This window comes from Paramormyrops kingsleyae, chromosome 24 (genome assembly GCF_048594095.1).
Source record: "Paramormyrops kingsleyae isolate MSU_618 chromosome 24, PKINGS_0.4, whole genome shotgun sequence".
Lineage (NCBI taxonomy): Eukaryota > Metazoa > Chordata > Actinopteri > Osteoglossiformes > Mormyridae > Paramormyrops > Paramormyrops kingsleyae.
The window spans coordinates 7451211-7457441 of record NC_132820.1 but is presented as its reverse complement, the minus strand read 5'-3'; positions in this window follow the sequence as shown (position 1 = coordinate 7457441).

Below are 6231 nucleotides of genomic sequence, written 5' to 3'. Positions count from 1 at the left end.
TTTGCGTTGCGATATGTTGGGTGAGAATCAATATATATTTTTTTTCCCAAAGAGTGAACGAAAGAGCTTTTATAAAATTGCTTATTTTTGCTTCTTATTAAATGTTAACTTTAAAATATTAAATGGAACTCGATTTCCCTTCGTTCTTTTTGAACTAATTTTTTAAGTGAATGAAATGATCTCATTCGTGAACGGGATGATCTGGTTCACTGGTCCAAAAACACACTCATAGAACAGAGGGCAAAGTAATGGATTATGAGAGCGGGACATAGACGCAATCCACGACTTATACAGTCTACGGACGTATAAAACACTGACAAATGAACACATTGCTTAGGCATAACATTGTTTAAATTCAATGGCAAATGTTATTGAAAATGCCCTTCAATAACATCTTTAAGAATCATTTTCTGTTACCAAGCAACATCTTACAACCCATGAATTCCAGGAACACCTCAACTTATTCAACCTATTGCTCTATGTTTTCATTAACTATTCCTTGATAATGGTTTCTTGGCAACCCTCGATGCTCTTTTTCTGTACTTCATATGCTTTGCCAGAACTTGGTCCACATGATGTTTTGTATAGCTCCTGTTCCGCTGCTAACTTGTGCTAATTGATTGGAATCTCGGCCTAACATCATTTTATGATGGTGATGATGATGATGATGATGATTTACCCAGAGGTTTTTGCCGGTGCTGGCCTAATGGTTAGTGAAGCGTGCTCGTGATTGAAAGGTTGCTGAACGAGGTTCCGCCCCCCCAAACTGCTCCCCAGGTGCTGAATTAGCTGCCCACTGCAATGTCATATTGGGGTTAAATGCACACGACACATTTTATTGTTGTGCTGTGGTGCGTCAACAATGACAGTTGATGACTTTCATAATAATAATAATGCAGAAACACTGCTACAGTGTAGAAAGCCCCCCCACATTCGCATGTTGGGACTCGGGTGGGGGGGTGGTGACCCCACGACCTTATCTCCGCATTCCAATAATATCTACAAAGCCTAGTAGAAGAGACTCGACCTGATAATTCATACTGCTGGAATCTGTGCTGTTCCTATAACACGGTAATACGACAACTGTCCTCTTCGTAAGGTGAACGACAAGACAATTAACGCACAATTAAAGAAAAATCAAACGATGGAATGGATGGATAATCGATTCTGGATGAATCATAAAAGAATCGATTCACCAAGAAGAATCGTGGTATCCAGCTATGACACACACATTCTCTCTCTCCCCCCTCTTCCCCCCACACTCTCTCTCTCTCTCTCTCTCCCCCCTCTTCCCCCCACACTCTCTCTCTCTCCCCCCTCTTCCCCCCACACTCTCTCTCTCTCTCCCCTCTTCCCCCCACACTCTCTCTCTCTCTCTCTCCCCCTCTTCCCCCCACACTCTCTCTCTCCTCCCTCTTCCCCCCACACTCTCTCTCTCTCTCTCCCCCCTCTTCCCCCCACACTCTCTCTCTCTCCCCCCTCTTCCCCCCACACACTCTCTCTCTCCCCTCTTCCCCCCACACTCTCTCTCTCTCTCTCCCCCCTCTTCCCCCCACACTCTCTCTCTCTCTCCCCTCTTCCCCCCACACTCTCTCTCTCTCTCCCCCCTCTTCCCCCCACACTCTCTCTCTCTCTCTCTCTCTCCCCCCTCTTCCCCCCACACACTCTCTCTCTCTCTCCCCCCTCTTCCCCCCACACTCTCTCTCTCTCTCTCCCCCCTCTTCCCCCCACACACTCTCTCTCTCTCTCCCCCCTCTTCCCCCCACACTCTCTCTCTCTCTCCCCTCTTCCCCCCACACTCTCTCTCTCTCTCCCCTCTTCCCCCCACACTCTCTCTCTCTCTCCCCTCTTCCCCCCACACTCTCTCTCTCTCTCTCTCTCCCCCCTCTTCCCCCCACACACTCTCTCTCTCCCCTCTTCCCCCCACACACTCTCTCTCTCTCTCCCCCCTCTTCCCCCCACACTCTCTCTCTCTCTCCCCTCTTCCCCCCACACTCTCTCTCTCTCTCTCTCTCTCCCCTCTTCCCCCCACACTCTCTCTCTCTCTCTCCCCCCTCTTCCCCCCCCACACTCTCTCTCTCTCTCCCCTCTTCCCCCCACACTCTCTCTCTCTCTCTCTCTCTCCCCCCTCTTCCCCCCACACTCTCTCTCTCTCTCCCCTCTTCCCCCCACACTCTCTCTCTCTCCCCCCTCTTCCCCCCACACTCTCTCTCTCTCTCTCTCTCTGAACGCCTCCTTTCTCCTCTCTGTCTGTCTCACACGCAGTTGCAGTGCCTCTGCCAGTATCAGTGCCCCACAGCGCGCAGCTTGTCGGCCAGTTTCCCCGTCGCATGCCCCCCCCCGCCCCCCCCATTGTCTTTCCGCACGCCCTCCTCCATTCCTCCATTCCTCCTCCAACAACAAATGGACTGACTGGCCGCTCTGCAGCCCCTGAACGTCCCCATTGCCTCCTGCTCTCCCTCTCCTCCAGTATCTCACTTTGCAGTCACAATATATCAAATCGTGTGTTAATTCCTGGTGTCTGTTCATCTCCCATCGCTTGTTCGACGTGAACCGCACTTATAAAGGCATGGGCTGGTGTTGTTTTCCAAGTATACTGATATTCGGGAAGTGGCATACTTATTATGTGTCATATAATCCATCCGTCCATCCATCCATCCATCCATCCATCCATCTCTCGATTGCTTCTCCTCTTCAGTGTTTCAGGGACTTACATACGATATTAACCAGAATTCTTTGATTCATTTCTTGTCTTTTACAATTTCCTTCTATCTCCATTGTTGTAGTTAATACAAAGCCGATTACTTTGCCATTGTTTTCTGTTTGGCTGTAACTGTATTATTCTCTGGGACAGACATGTATGGTTAGTGTGACCCAGGACAGGCTGTGACAAGCATGCGATACACTTAGGGTCTCTGCTGACTGTTTGTCTGTGCTGCCCAATGTGATTTGTAGTCTTTTTCCTTTCCTCGTTTTCGATTAAATGGGGATGAATGTTTCAGAATCACTTACAGCCAGGCCTCCGACCTCGTCGGAGCGTAAATTCAGAACCCAACTGCATCCAGGCCTGTTGATCCATTTGCACCTCACGCTGCATGCAGATTCCAGCAGGTCAGGTAATTTGCTTTAATCTGGCCTGTGACTAATTAGACGAGCACGTGCGCGGCCTGCCGTTTATTGACCGGCGTCGGCTGAAACTTTCAGTTCGGAAGCCTTTGCGTTCACTTTCATGCCTGTTATTTGACTCAGAAGAATTTTTTCCTGGAAGGATTAGGCAGAGTGTATTGGCTGAATGGATCTCGCGCGTCAGTGGTCCATATCATGGTATTCTGGATGATCGGGTTTGAAAGTTCCGATCTGGTTGTAATTGCTATATTGATCATAATTTCCCCCCCCCCCCCCCAAGTTTTGAAGGTTGTACAACACTTAGCCATCTTAACCACCTTATTCACCTTAAGAACTTCCTTCCTGTGTAAGACGTTCTTCTTCATGGGAAAGCCGTCGTCGCTCTCTCTCTCTGTTTGACCCGTGCTCTTCCACACTGTGAAATTCAGCAGTCACTCCAAACGCAGCGACGCAGAAACTGGCAAGTCGCTTTACTGACCAACAACTTATAATTGAGTTATTTGCCAGGAGCATCGCTAGAGATTTTTGAAACGGGGGGGGGGTGGAGCCTGTACTACACAGGGTTTGATTTTAATTGAAATGAAAGGGAACACACCACTTAAACTTAATTAGTCTGCATTTATTTCGAGTGGCTAATGCCCCCCCTAAATAGGACTAAAAAAGGTCCTTAGAATGACCTTTTCGTCAAAGTTATTTATTGTTTTCTACCCTTTGTTCCGTGTTTGTTAATTCTTCCCACCGTCGAGCGCTTTCTACGATATCCTAACGGATTTACCGCTGAAGTGCTCGTCCAATCCGTGCACAGGCGCAAAGAGGCTAACACAGTCACCGTGCCTCATTTCTCACTGCCTTCACCTGTGCACCGGTAGCCTGGCACCTGGGTACGTCTCCAGCTGTGCTCAGGCGCTGGTGCACGGGGGACCCGGGAAACACCTGGTCCGATTGAGCTCGGTCGAGCGGGCGAACTCGGGGCTTTTTACAGGTTGCCAACCTGGGGGTGTCTTCTGTGTGCACCAGGCATCTTCCTCTGTTTTGGACACTGTTTCGCAATAAGGTTTCTTTTTTTATTCAAGGTAAGTGGGAGGGAAGCTAAAATAATGCTGTAGTGTCATTTGCAGCGGCTGAAATAAATTGACGAAAATGACGTCAGTTTGATGAAGCGTTGTATAGACACGTGGATTATTAGTGAGCACCAAAAATGAAGGATAACCATGAAGGATATTGCCTTTTTTGGATATGAATTGATTTCTTATAAAAGACACTCTATATTTCCCTTTAAAAGGCTGCTTGTCTATTCTCTAAGCGAAAATGATCGCTCATCGCTGTGAAGTAATTGCTCTCATTAAGTTATCTGAGGATCGAGCGAGCGCGTGGCTCGATATACCACTCGTGTCTGTATTGGTCGCGTCTCCGTGATCCCCGGTCGCCCCTTTTAATTCCGCAAAGCACGTGGATCCAGGTGGGGGGACGGTAGGGGGGCGTTCGCTGGCTAACTGGGAATGGACCCCCAGAAGCCAGGCCTGTGTGAGTTATGGTGTAAGACGATTGCAGCGTCCCCAAAAGGCCAACCGGGGGGCGGAGACCAGCGTCCCCTTGTCGCTGACAGTGAAACAGTGAAACAGTGAAACGATGAGAGAGCTAGCCGTAGACATTTTGACTGGAAGGTTGTAGATCCTACGAAATAAAAACAAAGGCATTTTCAAAGCCCTCGCTAGCCCCTTAGCAAACTTGCTAAATATACAATGTGAGAATATATAAGCCTTCCGTCTTTTTGTAGATTTATTCTTTGGTTGTCGAGGTAAGGACGACCCTTATGGGTGACCTCTTGCTGCCCCCAAGGTCCCGTTCTTGCACAGAGGCCAGTCGGGACGACTACGACTCCTTCCCATCGGAGTCAGTCACAGCAGGCCTCCTTGGGGGAATGTAGGCCGCGCCTGGCGGTCGTTGCATTAGATCTCATGGAAACCTGTGAGATAATCCTGCTGTGACTGAGCTTAGCGAGTCCATCTCCCCTACCACCTCAACCCTATTATTACCACATTTGTGTGCTGAGAGTTTACTAACAACTGTAATTTACAGATTAAACATTATGGTTTAGGTGTATTATTAGAGTTAAATTTCCTGAATCTGCACAACAGAGATATGACACTGAATCCAAAGGCAATCGTTTTGCCTTCCGCACATTGGACTGACTAACTATCTACTCCTACCTCTCTCTTTACATTGTTTACTGTGTTTACATTGTCCTACATGTTACATTGTTACAGTAATCGCGTTACCGTACATGCAGCTTAATCTATACTTCCGATCTGTGTTTTGTGTTCATTCGTGTTTGGCGGAAAGCGAAAAGGGGCATCTTAAAGGGCAGAATGTAAGGACGATTCAAATGGCCCCCGACTGACAGGGGGCTTGAAAAATTTGGAACATAATTGGATTTGTCTGGGTTGAGGGCTCAACAAGATACGCTTTCACGGTGCCCAAAATCACTAGTGGCACCCCTGTATGTAGTGTCAGGGTTTCATTGCATAGTGGAACTGACTGTTTCCCGCGTATATGGCAAATAAACTCTTGAATCTTGACCAATGAATGATGTTTGTTCGTATTTGTGCCAGACCGCCTGCGTCAGTCTCCCTGACCCCTGTGTCTGTCGGCCCAAGTCCCATGTAATACTACTAAGTGTTTTTCTTTTCTTTCTCGTGTGCAATATCAATATCTTTGATAGCAGCATAGCCGTTTCCCGCGTCCCCGTTTCATTTCCCGCTTGTCTCCCTTGTATTGTGAGAGAGAGAGTGAGTGAGTGAGAGAGAGAGAGAGAGAGAGAGAACGGTGCCACCAGAGACAGATAAAGCTATTCCCTGCTACCCATAATTAACTCCGTTTCAGTAACTTGCCTTTAGCCTTTGGGGTTGCCATGGTTACGTCCATGGCCACGTTTCTCTCTCTCTCTCTCTCTCTCTCTCTCTCTTTCCCTCTCTCAGCCCGTCTATTGCGCTCCCCGTCCTATGATTCCCGCCTTCGTGAAAATGCAGACTTCTCAGCTCACGTGTTGAGCTTCCAGCTGGCGCCACGTTTGATAATTACACTAATGCGTCTTCACATCGGCTG